Source organism: Aulonocara sp. 'chitande type north' Nkhata Bay, linkage group LG20, assembly GCF_057382095.1.
Source record: "Aulonocara sp. 'chitande type north' Nkhata Bay isolate Kocher_YH1m ecotype deep benthic linkage group LG20, A_spYH_male_GT1.1, whole genome shotgun sequence".
NCBI classification, from domain to species: Eukaryota; Metazoa; Chordata; class Actinopteri; order Cichliformes; family Cichlidae; genus Aulonocara; species Aulonocara sp. 'chitande type north' Nkhata Bay.
Window position 1 is genome coordinate 13,513,885 of NC_141363.1, and position 27,868 is coordinate 13,541,752.

The window sequence follows — 27,868 nt, forward strand, 5'->3', positions numbered from 1 at the left end:
GGCTGAACGGGCTCCTCGGGCCCTCCAGCTGGAAGAGACGGCTGAAGCAGAAGGCAGTCTGAGGCGGAGAGAAAGCTCACGCCATTCCTAGAAGGCTGAGAAGCAGCCTGTACAGCTGACGTGGAAGGAAGCTGAACGGGCTCCTCGGGCTCTCCAGCTGGAAGAGACGGCTGAAGCAGAAGGCAGTCTGAGGCGGAGAGAAAGCTCACGCCATTCCTAGAAGGCTGAGAAGCAGCCTGTACGGCCGACGTGGAAGGGAGCTGAACGGGCCCCTCGGGCCCTCCAGCGGAGACAGGAGGCTGAACGGGCCCCTCGGGCCCTCCAGCGGAGACAGGAGGCTGAACGGGCCCCTCGGGCCCTCCAGCGGAGACAGGAGGCTGAACGGGCCCCTCGGACCCTCCAGCTGACGAGACATGAGGCTGGACGCATTCACCTGACATCTTACAGTTAACAGTCCAGAAGCAAACAGGTGTCAGATGTCCTGAGGCACAGACCAGCTCATTCACTTCAAGACTCATGTAGGCTGACATAACAGGCTCCAAAACAGAAAGTCCTGCTTCTATATTCCTCCCTTCAGTCTCGAGCAATGACAGGGCTTGACGGCCCAGATAAGCCGGGTCAGCCACAGGGAAAACAAGGACTACAACACTCCCCAGAAAAACACGACTTAAGCCTTCACGGATAAACTCCTGGGCAAACATGAAATGTTCAGGAATGAATCTGGGCGATGAGAACTGACTAGCAAGATGGCGGTAAGGGTTATAGTGACTAGGAACCATGCGTGAGGTGGACTGTAACTCAAGGGTGTTATGTAGTGTGTATGGTGAAATGGGTACGGCTAATGCTGTGCTAGCATTCCTAGCTGAGACGGGTGATGTTACACAGTTCATGTTACCCTGATTTGACTCCATGTCGTCATCTTTAAGTTCCAACGTGAGTTCATGATCCGCGTTCTCAGTTTTCAGTTCATTGGGAATAGGAGCAGCATGCAAAACAGGATTACACATCATCTCACACTCAGTACTTTTACACTTTACGTCATGACCCTCCTTTAAATAATCCTTATGTGCTAAGGAAGCACAGGGGCCTACTTTAAGTAGCTCGTTGGTGAGCGGAGCGGGCTCGGGAAGGGAGGCATTAGCCACAGGTAACTCAGTCCTAGATGGAACCCCAGGCACATTAAATGACACAGAAGAAAACACTTCCACCCCACCCCCCACACAAGCAACATCACGGCCTGTGGAACTCTCTTTCAACCCAAGTGTAGTGTCAGGGGCCCCTACAAGATCACTAGGCCTGTCCAAGACCCTCTCTGAAACAAATGCACTTGGCTGTGACTTGGTTAGCAGAGCGGGTAATTCTGAAACAGTGACTTTATTTTCGCAAACAGAAACACACGAAACAGGGGATTCCCCGGTCAGCTTAGAGGCTGGACAGTTAAACACCTGTTCGGGTGGCGGTGACAAGAACGCCGGCTGTGACTCCCCAGTGTTGGAACTCTCAGTCTGAGTGGGTCTTACTCCCTGTTCGTGGAAGCCAGACGAACAGACCACACCATTCCCAGTACCAGAGTCAGCCATTTCCACACTATGTGTCTCTGTTAAATTTGACCCGTGGCTCTGTAATTCTGAGTCTAATTCATCTTCTACGGCTTCAATGGAGGCTGGAGATGACAGGTTGCACTCACTCACCTCCGGTCGTCGCGCGATGCGGTGGCGACGCGAACGCCGTTTCCTCTTGGCCGTGAGCCCCGTTAACGTGGAAAGTGGAGCCTCTTGCGGCGTCGCAGAGGCTGAGGAGGCGAGGGTTGGCGGAGCATCAGGCGGGAGCTCCTGGCAACTCCGGGGGCCCCCAAAGGCCAGGCGTGTCCCGCGGAAAATCTCACCGTAGTGAGGAGCGAGCCCTGGCTTCCCCCGTAGCTCCTCCTCCAGTTGCGCGCATGCGGCGCGCTGCCGCTCCTCGAGGTCGAGATCCAACACCTCCACAGCCTCCTCGTGTCGCTCAGTGGAGGGCGAGACATGCCGTAGCGATGAGCGACGGCGACGTGAACGCCGCTTCCGTCTTGAAGTGGACGCAGACGGAACTTGGATTTCTGTGGTGACCGGCTCCTCGTCTTCTGACCACATCCGCGCCAGATACAAAGCGGGAGAAGAGTAGTCCGATCGAGGCGGCGAGGACGGGCGGCCAGTCCGAGGCGGGGCGGCTGGCGGAAGCTCCTCCTCGGAGATAAGCCAGGGCTTCCAGCGTAGCTCGTCCTCCCGATACGCCCGTAACACCTGCTGCCGCTCTTCCTCGCCAAAGTCCATGGCCTCCGTCGTCTCCGTGCGCCACGCCGTGCGGCCAGACCGCGGTGAAGACGCGGAAGCCGACGGGGCGCGAGCGGAAGGTGTGTCGGTGGCGAGCCTCACCGTTCCAACTGCAACTGCTTCTGGCTCGCGAAGCAGCGGGGAAACGGGACAACAGCAGGGCTCTGGCGGCATAGCCTGCACACTAGGCAGCCGTGGCTGCGGACGGAGTTGGAGAGCGGTGACGAGAAGGTCGGTGATCAGCGGGTGTAGTGCCTCCCATAGCCAGGGAAACACAGACACACATACTCCCACTTGGCGGGCCAACTCCTCCCGTTCCTCCTCTCCGGAGCACCGCAGCCATCTACCACATAGCGACTCCACCGTCTGGAGGATCTCCCTCTCTTGTGTCGCTGGGTCCGACATGGTCGCGTCGTACTGTCACGGTCTGCAGAGACAGGCCGTGCGGTGGTGTGTGTGATGGACCCAGGTGCATACACAAGTGAGTAGACGGGGGTGGATTTAACAGAAAGCGAGCCTTTATTATGGCTGAAGACAAAGTGCACAAACAAAGCAGGGATGGCGTGACTAGACTATAACTAAACTGGGAAAACTAATACTGCGACAAACTAAGAAAACTCAGACTATGATGATCACTGCAAGGACTGACCGTGAAAACATGGAGGTGAGAACACAGACGACGCGACACAGACTACATGAAACACAGAGACTAAATACACAAGAGGGATGATCAGGGGAAGTGGCCACACATGGGAACACAGCTGACACAGATAAACATAACAAGACATGGCAGGAGTAAACAACACTGACGGGAGACTGTCAAAGTAAAACAGGAAGTACACAGAGGTGCAAACAGGAGGAGAGAGAGAGCACGGGCATAGTGGGCTGGGGAAACATGGAATGAAACACGAGGGGAGATGAGGGCTCACAGATACATAGAGGGGCACACAGGGGAAGAGAGTCACAAGGGGAAGTCAAATAAGGAACAACATAACAGGACAACTCAGGAAACATGACCTAAATAAGGAACGAAATACAAAAACACAAGGAACTGAGAATACTGGGCCCGCATGGCCCAGGACCATGACAACTTCAAGCCACCGCCATGTAGGGTTGCTCGATTATGGCAAAAATGATGATCACGATTATTTTCACTGAAATTGACATCTCGATTATTTGACGATATTTATTTAACAATAACAATGTACTGAATAGAAGCACTTCTGGACGGATGCAAACTACATTTCGTTGCCCTGTACCTGTGCATGTGCAATGACAATAAAGTTGAATTCTATTCTATTCTATTCTAATAATGACTTTAAAAAAGTCAAGATGGCGCCGGTGAGGTCGGCTGCCGTCACGACTGCTCCGACCACTTTTTCTTTGTCATTGTTTTTTAAGTTAGTTTTCAGCGTTTCTAAATCGGCAAAATCATGACCATTGGGTACATTAGGTATGACAGTGACACTCTTGTTTCTATTGGTATATAATGTACTCACAATTCGAAGTTTTAACTCCGGATCCGAGCTGGCCGAGTGAGATCTTGAGGGAGAACAAAGGGAAGCGGCGGCGGCCTAGAGGGAAGCGAGCCGGCGTCAGGAACAGGCTGAGAGCTCGTGCACACCATACACCTCTGCCTAGCATCCTGCTCGCCAACGTCCAGTCACTGGAGAACAAGCTTGACGACCTCAGGGCCAGGGTAAAGTTCCAGAGAGACATTCGGGACTGCAATCTCCTCTGCTTCACCGAGACATGGCTGAACCCAGCGGTGCTGGACCACGCCATCCAGCCGGCCGAGTTTTTCTCGGTTCACCGCATGGACAGGACACGGGACTCGGGGAAGTCAAGGGGAGGCGGCGTGTGTTTAATGGTGAACAACAATTGGTGCAACAGTGCGAACGTTGTTCCTCTCACACGCTCCTGCACACCAAATCTGGAACTACTGTCCATCATGTGTCGTCCTTTTTATCTACCTCGGGAATTTACATCGGTCATTATAAGTGCCGTTTATATTCCACCACAAGCGGACACGGTCACCGCCTTATGCGAGCTGCATGAGGCACTCACACAGCACCAGACAACACCGGGACGCTGCGCTTATTGTGACGGGGGACTTTAATAGCGCCAACCTCAAACGCGCAGCGCCGAACTTTTATCAACACATCACCTGCCCCACCAGAGGTGAAAGGACACTGGACCACTGCTACACTACGGTCAAGGACGGCTACAAGGCACAATCCCGCCCTCCGTTTGGCAAATCTGATCACGCCGCCATCTTCCTCATGCCAAAATACAAACAAAGGCTGAAACAGGAAGTTCCGGTTCAGAGGAAGGTTGCGCGCTGGACGGATCAATCGGTGGCCGCGTTACAGGACGCACTCGATGACGCAGACTGGGGCATGTTCAGAAACAGCTCCGATGATGATGTCAATGTGTTTACAGAAGCGGTTGTGGGATTCATCGGGAAACTAGCGGATGATATCGTGGAGACAAAGACTATCACAACGTTTCCCAACCAGAAGCCATGGGTGGATAAAACCATCCGCGACGCTCTGAGATCCCGCACCGCTGCCTACAACACGGGACTCACGACGGGGGACATGGACCCGTACAAAGCCACGTCATATAACGTGTGGAGGGCGGTGAAAGAGGCGAAGCAGCGCTACGGGAGGAAACTAGAGTCACAACTCCAACAGAGTGACTCTAGGAGCCTGTGGCGGGGACTAAGGACAATAACGGACTATAAAGCACCAACAACCGGTATGACGAACGCGGCCGTGACTCTGGCAGACGAGCTGAACACTTTCTATGCTCGCTTCGAGGCTGCAGCTAATGCTAGTGCTAGCGGCGCTAACGGCTGCAGACAGGAAGATACTGCCATCACCGGAAACGTGCTCGTCATCTCCGAGCATGAAGTAAGGAGAGCCTTCAAAAGAGTGAACACCAGGAAAGCAGCAGGACCAGACGACATCCCAGGTCGCATCCTAAGAGACTGCGCATACCAGCTAGCTCCTGTGTTCACTGAGATATTCAACATCTCTTTATCTCAGTCGGTGATCCCCACATGCTTCAAAGAGTCCATCATTGTTCCTGTCCCGAAGAAACCCCACCCTGCTTCTCTCAATGACTATCGCCCTGTAGCCCTCACCTCAGTAGTGATGAAGTGCTTTGAACGCCTGGTCAGAGACTTCATCATTTCTTCACTACCAGACACACTGGACCCACTACAGTTCGCTTACCGTCCAAATCGTTCCACAGACGATGCCATCTCTCATCTCCTCCACACATCACTCACTCACTTGGACACTAGAAGGGGGAATTATGTTAAAATGCTCTTCATAGACTACAGCTCTGCATTTAACACCATAATTCCCTCCACACTCACCACCAAGCTGGAGCATCTGGGACTCAGCTCATCTATGTATCAGTGGATCTCCAACTTCCTAACTGGCAGACCACAGGCAGTAAGGATGGGCGGACATGTCTCAGCCTCCACCACTCTCAGCACTGGAGCCCCCCAGGGGTGTGTTCTGAGCCCCCTGCTGTACTCTTTGTACACATATGACTGTGTGTGGCCACTACCAGCTCCACCACCATCATCAAGTTTGCTGACGACACCGTCGTGGTGGGCCTGATCTCTGATAACAACGAGACGGCCTACCTGAAGGAGATTAGGAATCTGGAGAACTGGTGCCAGAGGAACAACCTCCTTCTAAACGTCAGTAAGACAAAGGAGCTGATAGTGGACTTCAGCACTAAGCAGGAGAGGAACTACCAGACCCCTGTCATCAACGAGTGCCCAGTGGAGAGAGTGGACAGCTTCAAATACCTCGGAGTTCACATCACGCAGGACCTGTCATGGTCCTGTCACATCAACACCGTGGTGAAAAAGGCCCGTCAGCGTCTCTACCACCTCAGACGCTTGAGAGACTTCCAACTGCCCTCCAAGGTGCTCAGGAACTTTTACTCCTGCACCATAGAGAGCATCCTGACGGGAAACATCTTAACCTGGTTCGGGAACAGCACCATGCAGGACAGACGAGCTCTACAGAGGGTTGTGCGGTCAGCTGAGCGCACCATCCGCTCCGAGCTCCCTGACCTGCACTCAATCTACAGCAGGCGGTGCTGGACCAAGGCCAGGAAGATGGTGAAGGACCTCAGCCATCCCAACAACAGACTGTTCTCTCTGTTGAGGTCAGGAAAGCGATTCCGCTCCCTGAAGACCAACACAGAGAGACTGAGGAGGAGCTTCTTCCCGCAGGCGATACGGTCTCTCAATCACACCACCACACAGTACTGACCCACACATACAGTTCTTACACACACACTGGACATTCTGGACATTGTTTTCACTTCATCACTTAAATCACTTTAAGCATATTTGCACTGCACAAGACATAATGTGGATTGCACAACACTGGTCACTACATTCTTCATTTCCGGTTAATACTTGTACAGCTGCTGTTATTGTGTATATATTTATTTATATTTATATTTCTTCATACATTCTTATATAGTTCTATATTGTGTATTTTGTTGTACAGTTATTTTATTTTCAACTTTAATTTATATATTTTATCTTATTCTTTCCCAGTTAAATTTACCCTTCATTCTAATTTGTGTTGTACAGTTATTTCCTTTTTAACCTTAATTTATATTTTATTCCTTCCTAGTTAAATTTACCCTTTTTAATTTTTCATATTTATTTCCTATCTTATTCATAGCCTTTTCCTTTTTGTTCTCTTTAGGTCACGAGCAGTTGTCCAAGCATTTCACCACATATCGTACTGTGTATGACTGTGTACGTGACAAATAAAATTTGAATTTGATTTGATTTTAATATAAAATAGTGTGCAAATACTGATAACAGTGCAAATGTTTGCAATATAAAAAATAAATGAAAAATGTAAACATCTGTGTTTAGTGAACTTTGCAGTGTTGCTTTGTGGTGCAGCTACGACACCTTAGCAAAGTTTACACACTATGTCTACTTGATCCACGTCTTACTCCGCGAACCGATAATGTTTCCACACCACCAGTTTGTTTTTTATTTACCTCTCTTTTCAACCAACTGCAGTCACTCTCCTCTCCAAATAACTTCTGCTTAGCTTTCCGAGCTTCCCTTGGGTCCTCTTAATTGTTGCGACACGTGTTCGAAATGCAGAGAGGTGCGCTCGATTTGCCACACGGAGCAGCGCGAGAGTAAAGCACGAGGGAGGTGTTAATAATCGGCTCAGTCATTTTTAATGATCGTTGAAAGCCCAGATCGTAATCGTGATTAAAATTCGATTAATTGAGCAGCCCTACCGCCATGTTTGTCATGCTGTGAGGTAATGACCAGGTGTCAACCGAACAGCAGATGCCATCAGAGATGGAATTTCTATAGAATTAAATATTTCAATTTTAAGAACTGATGTTGTGAAGAGAAAGGGTAACACTTCTTAACTCTCTATAGTGTGACTTTTAGTGTTTTTGAGGAAAAATATTTCACCCTTGATTTTGGGAACTTATCAGTCAACAAATTTGTCCTCCCAGAAATTGCTTTGCTGCCTCCGGAAAACAATGTGCTGTAAGACCAAAATGTCACAGTTTTCTACAGATGCTCAAGTAATAGATTTAGAAGAAAACAAGAAGTTTGTATATATATATATTTTTTATTTTAGCAATTATCAAGTAAGTTTTCATATAAGCATTTAATTCAACAAGCAAATAACTGTGTTTTTTCCTGTATGTGCATGGAAACACAGAAACACATACATTGCTAATTAGTCTGTTTGGGGCTTCATGAAACAGAGGCAAACACGATATTTCTGTCTTTTGACTTTTTAGGAACGTTATTGCATCCTGCTACTTTACAGCTTTTTCCACAGTTTCCTGACACCAACACACACATGGACAAACATCATCATTTCCACACACACACTATTGCTTAGCCATACAGATCACACACGTTTGATCATCAAACTTTTCCTAAAACTTGCCCATTTCTTATAAGTGAGTACAATTTCATGTTAGTGCTTGCTACTTAAATATTGCTGAGTGTGCCCTATGAGCCCTATAACACTACTGCTTCCATTGCTACCACTGTTAGTAGTATTACTAAGTCATGGGCAACTGTGGTTCAGGGGGTTGGGAATCTCATCTGTAACTGGAAGGTTGCCGGTTTGATCCCCCAGCTCTTTCCGTCCTGGTCGTTGTGTAAGAAACTTGGGCAAGACACTTTACCCTACCGCCTACTGGTGATGGCCAGAGGGGCTGATGGCACGATATGGCAGCCTCGCTTCTGTCAGTCTGCCCCAGGGCAGCTGTGGCTACAACTGTGATTTGCCTGCACCAGTGTGTGAATGAATAGTGGAATTGTAAAGTGCTTTGGGTGCCTAGAAAAATGCTATATAAATGCAATCCATTATGATAAATAATTAATTAATAAATGTGTTATTTGTATTGGCCTTTGGTCATTATGTAGAGTTTTCTAAAACACCACAAGCAGTAAATTGCTCAGAATTACAATTAGAGAAAAGAATGAAAATTTAATTTCCATGCAAAAAATAAAAAAATGCTGAATGGAATGGATCTTTAATCTTTTAATGTAAGTATAATTGTAAATCTCATATTAAATTTTTCTTATCTTTCATTAAAATGACATGTCTTTCCTGAAAGAATCACTTACAGTGTGATTTCTTGGCACTATCCCAGAATCTGGATTTTTGTGTTTATTTTTCTTTCTCACACCTGATAAACCTCCCATCATCCTCTACCTGTAAACAACAGACACTGGATTGCAAAGCAGTCACAATTTGGCAGTAACTATCCTGAAAAGTGGATCGTGTGTATACTACTAGATTGAATGCATCGATAACTAAGATACAATGATGGGAGAATTTGCTAGTTTTGGGCTTAAATATGCCAACTTACGACTGACACTCATCTCACTATTATCACAGTGCTATTGCATATATCATTAGACCAGTGTCTAATGATATATAGCAGAGGACTCCTTTCACATGTGAACATATGAATATCTGGTTGTTGTTTTTTTATGTAAGTCAATAGCTCTGACATAAAATTTTTTGAAATCAGACAAAATATGAACATGCGAACACGTGTTACAATATTACTATTGATTTGTAAGCATTATTCATTTAATTTTGTGTTAAAATGAAAACATATTTAATAAAGTTTAGTTAACTATCAATTTACCATTATCCAAAAATATACAACCAAAGATGCAGACAGGGTACAAATGAAGAAAATTCTAAAGAAACACTAAGGACTCCACTGTTTATAGTTAACCTTGAGAATAAAACACAAAGTTAAGTGAAAGATAGTCCAAAAAACAAACTCTTGTAGACAAAACAGTGAGGAGGAACACAGAAAAAGAAACGACACAAAGGAAGAGAAAACTAGGAATTATAAAAGAGACCCTAGAATATTACGCAAACAGCCTGACAGTATTAAAAAAGCAAGGGGCCTTTCACAACTTTCCCACAAAGGTGAAAGCAACCATCAAATCAAATCAAATCACTTTTATTGTCACATCACATGTGCAGGTACATTGGTACAGCACATGTGAGTGAAATTCTTGTGTGCGAGCTTCACAAGCAACAGAGTTGTGCAAATACAATAATGTAAACAAGCAAAATACAAGAATGGCTACATCTGAAACTAATAAATATATGTACAATATATAATAGTATGTGCATTTCTGGATGTGTATACTAAATATTTTTCTACGTGTGTGTGTGTGTGTGTGTACACATATTTTACAAGTTAAATAGAGTAAACAATGAATAGAATATATAAAATAAATAAAATAAAATATACAGAGTGAGACATGTGCAAAACAGTGGCATTACTGTACAGTATGGAGTGCATAATGTTGAAGTTCCAGTAGTGAAGCTGAGGTGTCTATGAAGTGTTCAGCTGTCTGATGGCCTGATGGAAAAAGCTGTCTCTCAGTCTGCTGGTACGGGACCGGATGCTGCAGAACCTCCTTCCTGATGGAAGTAGTCTGAACAGTTTATGGCTGGGGTGACTGGAGTCCTTGATGATCCTCCCCGCTTTCCTCAGGCACCGCTTCCTGTAGATGTCTTGGATGGAGGGAAGCTCACCTCCAATTATCTGTTCAGAGCACCGCACTACTCGCTGGAGAGCTTTGCAGTTGTAGGCAGTGCTGTTGCCATACCAGGTGGTGATGCATCCAGTGAGGATGCTCTCAATGGCACAGTGATAGAAGGTCCTGAGGATGCGGGGGCTCATGCCGAATCTTTTCAGTCTCCTGAGAAAGAAGACGCGCTGCTGCGCCTTCTTCACTGTTTTGTTTGTGTGTACTGACCACGTAAGATCCTCAGCCAGGTGTACGCCAAGGAACCGGAAGCTGCTCACTCTCTCCACAGCAGCGCCGCTGATGGTGATGGGGGTGTGTACTTCTCTGCACCTCCGGAAGTCCACTATCAACTCCTTTGTCTTTGCGACGTTGAGGGTGAGATGGTTGTCTTGACACCAGTGGGTCAGGGCGCTGACCTCCTCCCTGTAAGCCGTCTCATCACTGTTGGTGATAAGACCCACCACTGTAGTGTCGTCCGCAAACTTCACAATGATGTTGGAGTTGTTAGTGGCTGTGCAGTCGTAGGTGTAGAGTGAGTACAGGAGAGGGCTCAGTACACACCCCTGTGGAGCACCAGTGTTCAGTGTGACGGGGGATGAGGTGATGCTGCCCAGTCTGACCACTTGGCGTCTGTCAGACAGGAAGCTAAGGATCCAGCTGCAGAGGGAGCTGCTCAGTCCTAGATCCTGCAGTTTCCTATCCAGCTTAGAGGGAACGATGGTATTGAATGCTGAGCTGTAATTACAAACAGCATTCTCACATACGTGTCTCTCTTCTCCAGGTGTGACAGGGCAGTGTGTAGTGTCAGGGCTATGACATCATCAGTGGACCTGTTGTGGCGGTATGCGAACTGTAGAGGGTCCAGTGAGTCGGGTAGTGCAGAGCAGATGAAGTCCCATTATCACAAGTATTGCACAAGTATGCATGCTCATTGGAATTCAGTTTTGCCAAAATCACAAAAACCTTTGAACTAGAAACAATTCCTAATGAAAAGGAACAGCAGTGGTTGCTAAGCCTAGTTATGTACTTGTTTCTCTCGTGATGGCTAATTGTGTTCTGCATTTCATCATTCACCTCACTGTGATGTGTCTTACATGCACCCAAAAGACCAATAAGTCAGACAGCATAATCTAAAAACCAATCCATCAATGTGCTTTCAAGAAAAAGAATTCTTTCTTCAAAACAATAAGAAGTCTTTCAGCCAATTATCAGTTACTAAAATGAAAGAAGTCTGAGAATAAAAACAGTCAACATCAACTGACTAACATGACAAGATAGAGCTTGAGGCTGCTGTACTCGTTCATTATCAGCTCCGTTAAGAAACACTGACAAAAAAGAACTGAGACAGAGAGATGAAGGACAATATCAAGAACATCACAAGTTCAGAGATTCAATTCAGCACCTCCTGATATTAGGGTGCAAATGGATGAGAGCGTGCTCTACTTAGCCTGATCCTACCATCAAAGAGATTTGTCTGAAAATGAATATACCTTAATGTGGTTTATTAAATTATGACTGCATCCTGCTTGGATTCAGCAGTCGCCGTTACACGGGGAACGTGGAACTTGTATAGGTCAAATTGTAAATTAAGCAAATACATTCTCACAGCTATAATGATATAATTTTTATTTCCCTTGTAGCACATAAAAGGGAGAAATTAGATGGGTTGTGAAGACATCTAGGACATTGCCAAGTACCTATTTTCACTTCCCGACATAAGACGTTGAGCAATTACAGAGATGTTTATCACTTACCGTTTATGACTTTAAAAAAAAAATTCTGCTCTGGTTGGCACTTCCATAATCACATCAAGTCAAGGCTGATCTGTATTCACCCTTCACAGCAGCGCTCATTCCAGGCAGACTGAAATGATGGCATGCAGCTATTGTAAAGGCCAGGGCTACAGAAACTTCAGCAATCAAACTGTCAACTCTCCCATTTCTGTCTCGGGATATGTAATAGTGGCACGTTTGATTTTTACCTTTGATATTCAGGATGCACATAAGGTTAGACTATGCATACCTCTGTACCGTCAGTAAACACCATGTACATATCATGTCTTTCTTTTTGTCCAGGCAATAAATTACAGATTTTCAAAGAGAAACTTCTGTTTGCTGACAACACCGGTTTACCCTGAACTCTCCCTGTTCAATGAGTTGTTGATTAGCTACTTATTAAACTGCAGATGTAGCAGCCATCCTAGAGATGCATGTAGCACAATGGAGGATAAACAGGTCACAGAGTTAATTAGACATTAAGCACACAGCCTGATGTGTAGTCCTTTATATTTACTGTGTATATATATAAAATGGTTGCCCCAGAAAGGTTAATTGTATATGGTGAATTAAATAAGCACCATCACATGTATATACAGTTTTGAGAGAGCTTTCAAAATGAGTAGCCTAATTCAAGCAGCCTGGTACAAAAATTGCTTTGGCCTCCATGGATATTTGCACCTTCATAAAAACTCCGAGTACAGTGAAGTTTTTCTTTTGTGATGCCTCTACCTCTATGCTAGAGTGGCCATTTGATTGACAGGTGTCCTGCCACAGGCAGCTGTAGCTCATTGTGGCAGATGCCAGTCACTGAACTGGAGTTACTATCGGATCATTTTAACCCTTTAAGACCTACCATAGAACCAAGTCCGCCAGAGCTTATATTATATTTTTACATGCTGTGGAGCCATTTCTGGGAGCATTTCAAGTTGCTATACATCAATACAACCATTATAGCCCAGATTTTAATAATATGTATTCATTAAGTGCATAGTAATTACATAAATTGCAAAAAGTGCAATAAACTACAAAAAAATTGAAAATCGTTTTTGATTTTTTAACATATATTTGTAGTTAGAGAAATTTAAGAGGCTTATCCCTCAAAACTGTAAATACAAAAAAGTTGCACAAAATAGTTTCCCACCACAGGAAATTTATTTTGAGTGTCTTCATAGTTTTATTTTTGAAATACACCAATTTTTATACACTGCAGGAAAAACGAAAATAAATATTATACTGCAAATTTGCAAAAAAGCAGCATATGCATCAAAATAAACTATTTCCAGCAGTGCAATATGAGTCCTAAGCATCCCAGAAACTATTCAGAAAGTCATAAAGTCAAAGATAACTTTTAAAAAGAGCAGTATAGGCCCTGAGGCCCTGATCGCAAAAAAGACTACGGAAATGCAAAAGTTCGCGCTGACGTCTATTCCAACGTAGGAAGTGTTATGGACAGCTGATCGGATCGGTAAAGCGTGTTTCTGGAATATTATGTTTTTGTTCCTGCAAGCGCTTTTTATGCAGTTTTTGCAAAGCTTTATGTGGAAGGAAACCATGACCTAGGACAAGCTGATGGCACAATATGTAAGTACAACTCCTCCGGTTTCATATGCAAAAAAAATTTTTGCGCTAGCTTACGTGGTTGCAGAGCTACTGGGATTTAAAAATAGTTACGCATAACAGAGCGTTCCCGCTCCGATCGGCTCTAAAGGGTTAATGGAGTTATACAGTATAACTAATATTATAGCTAACTGTGTGATATTGACTGTTCAAGAAGTTTTCGGTAAAATTCTAGCATTTTTTAATATTATAAAACTACTACTCACGACTAATTAGCCAATATGTATCTGTCTTTTTAACCCATGCAGTTTATGTATCTCGCTGTCTCCATATTCACTGACCACATTTAATGTGCAGCCAGTTTTAAAACCAACATACTGGGCTATATGTTACAGATGCACTTTATCACTGTTTTTGTTTTTCCATCCATCCATTCTCATCTGCTTATCCTTATCATACGCTGGAGCCTATGTCAGCTACCATAGGGCGAGAGGCGAGGTACATCCTGGACAGGCTGCCAGTCTACTTTGAATACAACTTTTCAGTTCCTGTTTTAAAGGTATATAGAAAAGAAACACCACACTAGCACTCTCTTAGAAAAATGCTCTTCTATAGACAGATGGATTTCTTAGGAAATATAAGATAAAGATGATTTAGAGAGGACAACTAACTTCTTTTAGGTTTTTATTACTTTTAGATTTTCTTTTAGGTTTACTTTTTTACTTTACTTATGTAAATTAGTCCGTAATTGCTGGTAACCCATAGTATCTTCAGTGTTTACAGCAGCATGATAGAACCAGTACAAAATAAATTGCATGTGAATTTTCTGTGTCGCGTTTGACAGACATTTTGCTGTGGTTAGAAAATATGGCACGCTGAGGAGCAGCAGAGACCTGGAGGGCAGAACACAGTTCCAACACGCCGGCCAACACCACGGAACTGCAGCACTGGCCTGTCGATTTTCCATCTGTTTCAATCCAGAAACATTTTGATCAGCTTATAAAAGGAGAAAAACAAATAAATGTGAACAAAAAGCATGTTTTCGGCACTTGCAATCCAGAGACAGAAGCCACTGCATTTATTCCACTTAAAACAGCAATGACCCTTCCAGAGTCGTCGCTTTGGCAATGTTTTATGGAGAATTCCTCCCCTTACACTGCTACGACGAAATCTGCATATTGTGTGTGTTTTAGCAGCTTTAAATTGTGATATTTCAAGGTCATTTCCTGTAATTATACTCATAATGATCATATTGAGATGCTTATAATGCTGATCAATGTATTTGTTGTGATTGGAGCAGGACATTTTTCATTCTCTTCCAGTGAACTATTGTCACTGATGACAGACTACCTAATTCAGTAGTAGAATTAGGTAGAACTTAAGTAGAACTCTATACTGATCAGATACAACATTCTGACCACTGATAGGTGAAGTCAATAACACTGATTATGAACACTGATTATCTCTTCATCATAGCACCCGTTAGTGGGCGGGATATATTAGGATGTAAGTGAACATTTTGTCCTCAAAGTTGATGTGTTAAAAGAAGGACAAATGGGCACATGAGGACTTCAGCCAGTTTGGGGCCAAATTGTAATGGCTGGATGAGTGAGTCAGACCATCTCCAAAACTGCAGCTCTTGTGGGCTATTCCCACAAACAGTGGTGAACCAGTCACGGGTGACCAAAGCTAAATGAAGCATGTGCGGAGTGAACGCTGGCCCGTGTGGTCTGATCCCACAGACGAGCTACTGTCGCTCAAATTGCTGAAAAAGTAACTGCTGGTTCTGATAGAAAGTTGGAAATTAAGTGGGCTTAGAGTACGCTTGGGGAGTGTGATTGTGTGTACAGTGTCTCTCTATGTCTGTCTCCACGTTGGGTGAGTGTTGAGTAATTGCATATGAGAGCATGAGGGTGGAAATGGATGTTTGTATCTGTGTGTGCCTGTTTGTCTGTGTCTATATGTCAGGTCGGGTATCAGACGCCACCTCTCTAGGGACATCTCGGGCCCTCCAAGGTATGGAGGCCTATCTCCCCCCACCACTTCCCCTGCCGGTGGCGGACTCCCTCAGACATCGGTGCATTGGTGGTTCTTTGTGTCCGGGGGTGGGCGTCCAGGTACACACCGGCTCACTCCTGGTGGCTGCTTGTCAGGGCCTGGAGCCTGGGGCTCACTCGGGCTCCTTCGGGGGGTGGGGTGCCCTCGGCCTCTGGGCCTGGGGCTCGGTCACTCAGGCACAACTGGCTGCCGGCGGAGCTCACGGGCACGTCACTGCAACCCCCCCTGGCTTCTGCTCCGCGGCTGCTGAGTGACCCCTTATCTGGGACTCTCCTCAGCTCTTTCTGGGATAGTGGTGCAGCTGCCCCTCTGTTGGTCTTCCTTGGTCTCTTGTGTTCTGAGGGCTTTTGGATGTCTGGAGTTCTGATCTCCTCCATACCTGCTTCATGCCCTGGAGGACGGGGCAGTGGCTCCCCACACCCTCTAGCAGATCATTACATGAAGGAACCTTTTAAAAACAAGCGCACCCATGCTCACAGGTGTACACACGGGTGATCACACACACAAACTACATCCTTTTTGGCTCCTACCTCAAAGCACACTGTGCGCTGTCGATCTTGCGTGCTGCACAATAACTGCACAGTGAAATGTGGATTATTAAATATTAGGTCTCTCTCCTCCAAGTCTCTGTTAGTACATGACTTAATAATTGATCAACAAATTGATTTACTCTGCCTTACAGAAACCTGGTTGCAGCAGGATGATTATGTTAGTTTAAATGAATCAACACCCTCGAGTCATTCTAACTACCAGAAATCTCGAAGCACAGGCCGAGGGGGCGGTGTGGCAGCAATTTTTCACACCAGCCTATTAACTCATTCACTGCCATTGACGTCTATAGCCGTCAATGGCAGTGAATGAGTCAATGGGTTTAACTCATTCACTGCCAATGGCTGGCAGTGAATGAGTTAATTAATGAAAGACCAAGACAGGCTTTTAATTCATTTGAAAGCCTGATGCTTAGCCTCGTCCACCCCAGCTGTAAAACTCAGAAACCAGTCTTACTTGTTATCATCTATCGTCCACCTGGGCCTTACACAGAGTTTCTGTCTGATTTCTCAGACTTTATATCTAATTTAGTTCTGAGCTCAGATAAAATAATTATTGTGGGTGATTTTAACATCCATGTAGATGCTAAAAATGACAGCCTCAACATGGCATTTAATCTGTTATTAGACTCAATTGGTTTCTCTCAAAATGTAAAAGAACCCACCCACCACTTTAATCACACTCTAGATCTTGTTTTAACATATGGCATAGAAACTGAACATTTAACAGTGTTTCCTGAAAACCCTCTCCTGTCTGATCATTTCCTGATAACATTTACATTTACAATAATTGATTACACAGCGGTGGAGAGTAGACTTTATCAAAGTAGATGTCTTTCTGAAAGCGCTGTAACTAAGTTTAAGAATATAATCCACCCACTGTTATCATCTTCAATGCCCTGTACCAACACAGAGCAGAGCAGCTATCTGAACGCTACTCCAACAGAGGTCGATTATCTTGTTAATAATTTCACCTCTTCACTACGTACGACTCTGGATACTGTAGCTCCTGTGAAAACTAAGGTCTCTAATCAGAAGTACCTGACTCCGTGGTATAATTCTCAAACACGTACCCTAAAGCAGATGACTCGTAATCTGGAGAGGAAATGGCGTGTCAATGGCGTGGAGAAATAGTTTGCTGCTTTATAAGAAAGCCCTCCGCAAAGCCAGAACATCTTACTATTCATCACTGATTGAAGAAAATAAGAACAACCCCAGGTTTCTCTTCAGCACTGTAGCCAGGCTGACAAAAAGTCAGAGCTCTTTTGAGCCAACAATCCCTTTAACGTTAACTAGTAATGACTTCATGAACTTCTTCACAAATAAAATTTTTATCATTAGAGAAAAAATTACCAATAATCATCCCACAGATGTAATATTATCTACAGCTACTCTTAGTAGTTAAGTTAGACTCTTTTTCTCCAATTGATCTTTCTGAGTTAACTTCAATAATTACTTCCTCCAAACCATCAACCTGTCTTTTAGACCCCATTCCTACAAAACTGCTCAAAGAAGTCCTGCCATTAATTAATTCTTCGATCTTAAATATGATCAACCTATCTCTAATGATCGGCTATGTACCACAGGCCTTCAAGCTAGCTGTAGTTAAACCTTTACTCAAAAAGCCATCTCTAGACCCAGCAGTCTTAGCTAATTATAGGCCAATCTCCAACCTTCCTTTCATATCAAAAATCCTTGAAAGAGTAGTTGTCAAACAGCTAACAGATCATCTGCAGAGAAATGGTTTATTTGAAGAGTTTCAGTCAGGTTTCAGAGCTCATCACAGCACAGAAACAGCTTTAGTGAAGGTTACAAATGATCTTCTTATGGCCTCTGACAGTGGACTCATCTCTGTGCTTGTCCTGCTAGACCTTAGTGCAGCATTCGATACTGTCGACCATAATATCCTATTAGAGCGATTAGAACATGCTGTAGGTATTACAGGTACTGCACTGCAGTGGTTTGTATCATATCTATCTAATAGACTCCAGTTTGTTCATGTAAATGGAGAGTCCTCTTCACACACTGAGGTTAATTATGGAGTTCCACAGGGTTCAGTGCTAGGACCAATTCTGTTTACATTATACATGCTTCCCTTAGGCAGTATCATTAGAAGACATAGCATATATTTTCACTGCTCTGCAGATGACACCCAGCTCTATCTGTCCATGAAGCCAGATAACACACACCAATTAGTTAAACTGCAGGAATGTCTTAAAGACATAAAGACCTGGATGGCCGCTAACTTTCTGCTTCTTAATTCAGATAAAACTGAAGTTATTGTACTCGGCCCTGAAAATCTTAGAAATATGGTATCTAACCAGATTCTTACTCTGGATGGCATTACCTTGGCCTCCAGTAACACTGTGAGGAACCTTGGAGTCATTTTTGACCAGGACATGTCCTTCAATGCACATATTAAACAAATATGTAAGACTGCGTTCTTCCATTTGCGCAACATCTCTAAAATTAGAAATATCCTGTCTCAGAGTGACGCTGAAAAACTAGTTCATGCATTTATTACTTCCAGGCTGGACTACTGTAATTCATTATTATCAGGATGTCCAAAAAACTCACTGAAAAGCCTTCAGTTAATCCAAAATGCTGCAGCAAGAGTCCTGACAGGGACTAGAAAGAGAGAGCAGATTTCTCCTGTTTTGGCTTCCCTTCATTGGCTTCCTGTTAAATCCAGAATTGAATTCAAAATCCTGCTCCTCACATACAAGGTCTTAAATAATCAGGCCCCATCTTATCTTAATGACCTTGTAGTACCATATCACCCTATTAGAGCACTTCGCTCTCGCTCTGCAGGCCTACTTGTTGTTCCTAGAGTATTTAAAAGTAGAATGGGAGGGAGAGCCTTCAGTTTTCACGCCCCTCTTCTGTGGAACCAGCTTCCAGTTTGGATTCAGGAGACAGACACTATCTCTACTTTCAAGATTAGGCTTAAAACTTTCCTTTTTGCTAAAGCATATAGTTAGGGCTGGACCAGGTGACCCTGAATCCTCCCTTAGTTATGCTGCAATAGACATAGGCTGCCGGGGGATTCCCATGATGCATTGAGTTTTTCCTTTCCAGTCACCTTTCTCTCTCACTATGTATTAACAGACCTCTCTGCATTGAATCATATCTGTTATTAACCTCTGTCTCTCTTCCACAGCATGTCTTTTATCCTGTCTTCCTTCTCTCACCCCAACCGGTCGCAGCAGATGGCCGCCCCTCTCTGAGCCTGGTTCTGCTGGAGGTTTCTTCCTGTTAAAAGGGAGTTTTTCCTTCCCACTGTTGCCAAAGTGCTTGCTCATAGGGGTCATATGATTGTTGGGTTTTTCTCTGTATCTATGAAGCGCCTCGAGGCGACTTATGTTGTGATTTGGCGCTATATAAATAAAATTGAATTGAATTAATGTTTTTTCTTTCTCAACAGGTGATCCAGGTGATTGATATATATATATTTTTTGTCTGCTTATTTTGTTGGTTTTTGTTTTTTGCCCTTTATCCCCATCCCTCTTCTCTGCTGTTTTTCTTTCCCTCTTTCTTCCTCCCCTTTCTTTTCCTCATTCAAGTCTGTCCCGTATCTAACAAGTGAAAATAAAAAATAAAATAAACAATAAAAGGTGAATCAAATAGATCATTACGACAAGGCTGGGATGGTCCATTTGGTAAAGTAAATCCGTTGGGCATCTTTCTTCGCCTTTAGACAACAATTGTAATGGCAAAAGAACCAAACGGGACAACGGGCAAAAAAAAAAAGAAAAAAAAAGAAGGAAATTAAGTGTTTTCTATCTGGGACATTATCAAGCTTTTGTAACCAGATGCTTAAAGTCCTCCCTCCTCATGTAATCACATCAGTAATTGTCATCCATTGTTTACTCTTCCTGTCATACTGAGTGCATCTACCAAGTTCTCTAGCGATGCCCTGTTTAGTCATTTGTTTGCTTGCTCGTGTAGCTTCATAACCTGGCTGTACTTACTGATGCATTTATACAGTTTTCTTGCATATGTTGCAAACTATTGAGCTTTGTTTGTAATATAATGTCACTGGTGGCTCCTGTTTCCATATGCGTCTGCTGTGCGTGGGAATGTAAATGCATGGCATTGCTATATCACTTTTTTAAATCATGTAAAATTTATATCATTATTATTGAAGCTCCTTGAGGTGACTGTTGTTGTGATTTTGAGCTATACAAATAAAACCAAATTCAACTAACTGTTATCGTTCAGGCTACTGTTAGCAAGCTACTCATCCATAGGCAGTTTAACAGGATAGGGTTAGTTTAGGGATTAGTCTATGGCCCACTTCATTCAGAACTTTGAATAACAAGTGACAAATCACCTATATAGATGTACTATAATATTACAACACATGAAAATCAGGATTACCTGTAACAATGTCAAAACAAGTCACATAATGTTTGAGCTAAAAGGAAAGTGTAGACGAGGCTTAAACAGCGATTGCTATTCCCTTAATATTTACAACATTGTGGATATACTGTGTCCGAAGGTTTGCATTTTCTCTTTGAAAAAAGAAGCATTCCACAAATGTGTATATCATTAATTAGAAGTTCAGTTAGCCAGACATTTAAACAGATGCTGAATTGATCAGCAAACTTTTGAACACGCAACTTATTTGGAGATAAACTATCTGAATTTCAGGAATGAGACCACACCTCCAAACACACTCATCTATATATGTTCCCCCAGTTCTACAAGCTGTTCCCTCCCTTCCCTTTTCAATTCTTTAACTTCTTCATTTCTATTTAGTACATGGGGATCTGCCAGGCCCGGGAGCCGCCGCCAGTCCTCTTCAGTTCATGTCCAAGCCATTCACCTTTACCTACGAAAACGTTGTCAAACCTCAAGTGAGGACGTGGGCCCAGCGAGTGAACATGACTTTCTCAAGCAACCTCAAACACATAACTATAGTAAATGTGCCTTTTCTTCCATCGGCTGTGTGAAATCATCACCACCTCTGTAAAGTGCTGAAATAATAGTTATTAGTCACTGTGGGCTAAGTGAGAATTTTACTCCTTGGGATAATTAACATTTTCCACCCATTACTTGCTTTGTTTGCATAATTCAAGGTAAAAAAAATAATAATCCTACGCTCACAGTTGTTCTGATTTGTTTCTGTTCCAGTGCGAGTTTGGAAATCCCAGTCTGTGGTGGATGAAAACAAGTGGAGAGTATATCAAAAAGGAAAAACGATGACGTACTCAGTACCTGCCAGCACAGTAATAAAAAAGATCTGTTATTACTAAGATTGCTATTGGTTTATTTTCTATTAGCTCTATGTGCAGTGTGAATTAACTGACATATTAATGTGGATAAATATGGGTAAACATGTGGACATGTGACAATCCACATATCTATTAAGAGATCTCTCGGTGTATTCATAAAGAAGAAGACAACAGTTACTTATTTGGAGAAATTTCTTCTTTATGATGTCCCCTCCTGTGATATTGCAACATTTACAATGACTATAAAAGATGGACAATAAACACCATGCCCTGCAGGCCACAGAGGACCTCTTACCATTACTCATTATTCTGCTCACACTCAGAATTTCTAATTCTCTGTTCACTGTTAGCTTTACCAACATAAAACATCCAAATCTTTCCTCTCCTCTTCAAAGCACAATAAAGCAAGTCCATGAGCTGGAAATGGACTGAAGACATTCAGCTGCCAGGCTTTTGTTCCCCTAATAAAATGACATTTTAAATGCCCAAATGGTAGCATGTACACCCTAGCTTTGATTTTGTAAATAATGAGGCAATTTAAGAGTTTGGAATGACGGATTTGCTGCAAAATAACTCTGTGAACAGAACAGGGTTTTGCAACCCATTGCATTTATTAATTGCCTGGTTTTTCAAAAGCCAGTGCATCAGATTGAGTCATTCTTGTCTTGGTATATCGATGACTTAGTTGAAGAAAAGAAACCGTTGCAGACTCTTTGTTTGCCCCCCCCCCCCCAGGCCTGGCTATACAAGGAATGGTAAAACAGTGCAGTTCCACATTTGTGGCCTGTTTTGGATGTAACTAAATCATGCATTTTCATCCTTCACCAAATTATTTATCTAAGCTATATAATTTAAAAAATCTGATTCATTTTAATAGGATTAAGATGTCAGAAATAAGACAAATGTCATTTTAAAAAAGTATTCCTAAAGCTTGTCTAAAGGAGGGTTTATTCGATTAACCTCCCCCCTTTTATTTGTGCCTTCTGAGTCCTGTCCCATTTTTCATCTGCATTGTTATGGCCATCCTCAGTTCAGTCAGAATACATCTGCTGCTTTTAATTACAGCATCTGTGTTGACAGAGAACAAAAATGGATGTTATTAATGTCTGGTCTAAATTGGGGTAGATCCCAGGGTGCAAATATTTCTCTTGTGTGTGTGTCTGTGCATGCACGTATGTCTGTTTTAATTAACGTACAGTAGAAGTAATGCAGTGAGCTGCTTTTTGATAGTAAAGTGAAACAGGTGTTTCCCCAAAGCTCCTGTTTGTATCTCTTTATAACTGTACCTTTATGCAACCTTTAGAGTTAATGAGTAAAGAAACAGATCAATAATTCTTTGTATCTTTTTCAGATTGGTTAAAAAACTCTTCACTGGCTACATTTAGGCTGATCTGGAAATATCTTAACAGTTAGAATAAATCCAGAGAGCTTGCTTGCTCTGGCAGTGTCACAGTGAGTTTAACGGGAACAGACAGGTTATTTTTTCAGGTGATACTGCGAGAGTCGACTGAGTAGGAGGGGAATTTACAAAAATTTGCTGAAATTGCTTACAGGGTAAGTTAATGCATATAATGCATAGACTGTATACAGTATAACATATGGGCTGAATGATGAAGCCATTGCACGAGTATCTTAAACCTGCATGCTTACTGGTGGCTACCAGGGAGCAGCTTCTTTGGTTGCAAAGAAAAAAAGAAGAAAAGTGAGATCCAGTATCTGTGTTTCAGATTCTGATTTAATATTCCGACTATTGTTATTCCTGGTTTTTTGTTATCTTTATTTCTTATGTTCTTAGTGATTGGAGTCCTTCCTTAGCCTGTGTTCCCATGTTTACTCGGTACTTTTCCCGTGTCCCACGTTCCACATTTAATCACTTGTCTCCAAGTTCCCTCTGTCTCCCCAGTCAGTTATGTCCCAGTGTCTAGTCCGCGTCTTTGTAAATGTCTCTTGTTTCTTATTTTACTTTGTCTTGTGTGCTATATTAGTGTGTCTAGTTTTGCTTCCTATAGTCTCTTTATGTCTGATTAGTCCCAGCTGTGTTCAGTCTTCCCCTGCTTGTTGTTGCGCCGTACCCTCATAATGCTGTGTGCTGTCTCCATGCGCACCGTTTCCATGTTCAGGGTTTTGGTTTGCTTGTCATGAGTTTATTTAATGGAGTGTTTTTCCCACCAATAAAGCTTGCGTTTTAAGTTACGTTTCTGTGTTCGAGTCCTGCATTTGGGTCCTTCCTTCTGCCTGCCACGAAAGAAGGAAAGTCCTATATGAAAATAACCCTAAACTTTTCATACTCAATCAACCTTTCGGGATTTACTTACCTAGACTATTGAGTATAAACAGTACATTTGCATAATGACTGAAACTAGCACCACTTGAATTTGTGATATCAGTCCTGACATTCAGTTTGTATGACATTGTCCCGTTTAGAGTAGCGAAGATGATAAAGCAGTGTAGGCCCTAAAGCTGCTTTAGGACAGGGCTGCCTCATAATTGGCGACTTGCTGTGATATGACTCAGTAGTGTCTGTGGTTTTCCTGTTGCAGTGACCGAATTTATTGGCCTTTAAAATGAGAGTCCACAGAACAATATGTTATGATGCCTACTAATATCTGCACTGAAACAGATATGATTCCTCACATCCGTACTGTCCATTAAAACATTCCCAAATATGCTGATGTTAGTACTGGATTGATACTAATGAGACAGAATCGACACTTTGTTTCTGTCCTCTAAGTTCAGTATGTAGCTAATTGAATTATCTTACATAATTTTTTCTTTGGGAAAAGAGAAACATACATGAAACACGCACTATGAAAAATTATTATCAAACTTCTTATCAAGCCTATAATGTTACAAGGTAAAATTACACAAACTCATAGTTTTAGTATTGAGATTCTGTGATTTACTTAAAGAGCTCATACAGGTATGGGGCAGGTGGAGAGTGGAATGGTTAAGCATTCATTTAAAAAGTGTTATGAGTGATCTAAGGAGTGGTTTGAAATGGGTTACCTAGATTGATTTGTTTCTCTCTACCAGCTTAGCTAGGGGGAATATGCACTGCTCTCCCCCACTTAAGCTGCCTTTATAGATTAAAAGTATTGGTGCTGGTATTGGTATTGGTAATAATGGCCCTGTAATTACTTGGCGTCGGATATTGACCAAAATCTGCAATACTGTTAAAGAACACTGGGCACTATTCTGTGATTATCGCATCTTGTTTTCATTTTGTTTATTTACTTTTAATTTTTTTTGGAGATACTTTGTGTTGCTGTTAAAGTCAAGGTCTGTCTCCTGGCATGTTGGACTAGTGAGATGTCAGATTGTTTTAGTCATCTTCTGAAAGGATGCATGCTGATAGGCGGCTATGCTTAAAACATGCACCCTGCCACATTGTATAAACCAACACGAACACAGAAAACCCCAAGCAAGAATAACAAACTTTGTATTAAAAAGTATTGCTACTGTACAGAAGCGAAAAGTCATAGAAGTCAAAGATTTCATTTCAAATCATCCATTTGGGGATTTTTGGAATAGCTTTCTCTTTGGCTTGTTCTCTCTACCTGTCTATCATTGTTCACCACATGAAGTCCATCAGCAGTTATATTAATATTATGGGTTATCCATCCCCTCAGAGTACATAGAGGCATGAAACATACTGCCTAACTTATACAATATAGCATGAAATGTATCTTAGTAAACTAAAATACAAAAGACATATATAAAAATATATCATTAAGTATAGTTTACTAAGATACATTTCATGCTATATTGTATTATATATATATATATATATATATATATATAACATATAAGGAAATACAGTTTATGTGGCAAAAATAGATTTTGCAAAGTTCTGTTTGAAAGTCAGTATTTGGTATGAGCACCTTTATTCTTCAACTTGGGCTGAACTGCCTTAGGGAAGCTTCTTGTAATTTATTTAAGCAGTCTTTACGAATAGTTATCCAGACTTCTGAAAGCACATTCCAAAAACCTGTGGAAAGCCAATCCATGACTGATCGTATTCCATTGTGTATTTGTATGTCCAGGTATCCTTTTACTGTACTGGCGGTGCATTTGGGGTCATTGTCAAACTAAAAAATGAAGCTGTTGGCAATATAGATTTGCATAGTGGGTCAAAATGTGGCAGTACTTTTCCGTATTTGTAATTCCATCCAGAACCACCAGCTGAAATGCAGCCCCAAACCATTTCAGAGCCTCCACCCTGTTTCACCCTCTACTTCTCTCCTGACCACTTCTGTACATGGTGATGACAGTTTAAACCAAATAGCTTTGATGATTTTTGCATATATTAGCCTTTTCCCCCCCTGTTTCCCTTCCTTAAGATTTTCCTCTTGACAGCCACTGTTCCACTGAGACCATTTGTGTTGAAGCTTCACCAAAGGAGCTGCTGATCCAGTTCTACACTGCGGGCATTGAGTCTGTCCTGTGCTCCTCCGTCACAGTCTGGTATGGTGCAGCCACTAAACAGGACAGGAGCAGACTGCAGCGGACTGTACGGGCAGCAGAAAGGATCATCGGCGCCCCCCTGCCCTCCATCCAGGATCTGTACCTCTCAAGAACCAGGAAACGGGCAGGGAAAATCATCACAGACCCGTCACACCCTGGACACAGATTTTTTGATCTGCTGCCCTCTGGCAGACGGTACAGAAGCCTGCAGACCAGGACCACCCGAACAGTTTCTTTCCCCTCGCCATCTCCCTTCTAAACAGTTGACCTGTCACACTGCTCCCACTGCCAGACTGCAACTGCACCTTATGTACATTCTGTAGTATTCATTCCACCTCACTTCATTTCTGTATTCTATGTATATAAGTTTAGATTGGTTATTTATAGTTGGTTTACACAGCTTTGTGTATGTATGTGTATGCATGTGTAATGTATATATAGACACGTGTGTGTGTTTGTGTGTGTGTGTTTATGTGTGCATGTGATTTACATTGCTGTGCTTGAGAGCCTCCATCTACCGGAACCAAATTCCTTGTATGTGTCTGCACATATACTTGGCCAATAAACACGATTCTGATTCTGATTCTGAACAGTAGATGCATCTCTCAGGTCCTGTGTCAGGTCTTTACAGCACTGTTTGCCTATTTCTGAAGAAAATTACTTTTAGATACTGGCCATCTCCTACAGACATTTTTTTTTTTTGGGGGGGGGGGGGTCTGCCACTACATCTTTTGTCTTCTACTTGTCCATTTTCCTAAAGTTTTTTAAGGACATAGTCTACACCATGGTGAGATATGCCAAGTTTTGGGCTGTTAGCCCTTTGGGAATAACCTTTTTGGTGCAGAAATACTGTTTTATGCCTTTCAAACTGTGTTATCTTTGGCATTTTTTATAGATTCATCTTAAGAAATGAATGAATGATGTGTTTTTCTGACAGGCTATAAGCATAGTTCAGTGTTTAACAACAACAACAACAACAATAGGGTAGACAAAACATACCTCTTAAAATGGTCAGGTACGAGGACTGTACTGAAAATGATTGCACAAGTTTCCAGTTTTCAAAGAAAAAACTTGAGAAAACTCGGAGAAGGCCACTCTATGTTCCAGCGAGTGGGCGATGTCACCCAGACTATGTTCATCTACAGATATCTGAACAAGAGCAGCACAGCAAACTTTAAAGGAATGATCACTGATCAACAACCACTGATCAATGTCCATGAGTACCATTCACAGAGAGCTGGGGAATGGCTGCAATTACAGCATTGTAAGATGGTGGAAGATGTACCCTTAGGCCCCCTCCTCAATTCAGGGATGGTCTTTCCCTTTTCACGTAATGCTCGCATGCTCAATGGGCTTTGATCAGTGGTTGTTGATCAATGGCAATCAATGATCAATGGCATTTTGCGTATTAATGATCAAGGAACTGACCTCACAGCCCATTGTTCATTCAGTGGGCTGGTTTCAGTCATTGTGCAAAGATACTGTATAAGGCTGGGGAAACCCACAGTCAGCTGAGACTGAAGAAGTCACTTGGATGAGTGACGAAATGTTTCTCCAGCTGAAAATGTTACATCCAGATGAACAGAATCAACCTTTCGGGATTTACTTACCTGGATGATTGAGTATCCATCAAGATATTGTGTCCATGTTTATGACCAAAAAATATGATGGGCATTAAACTCTTGAAAAAGGTTTATTGCATAGAAATAATCGCAGCGACTTCATATTGAACACTAAAATGAACTTATGTTAAATTCACTTGTGTCACTTGTCTGTGCTTCGTCATTTGCACAAACTGAAAAGAACCACCGAA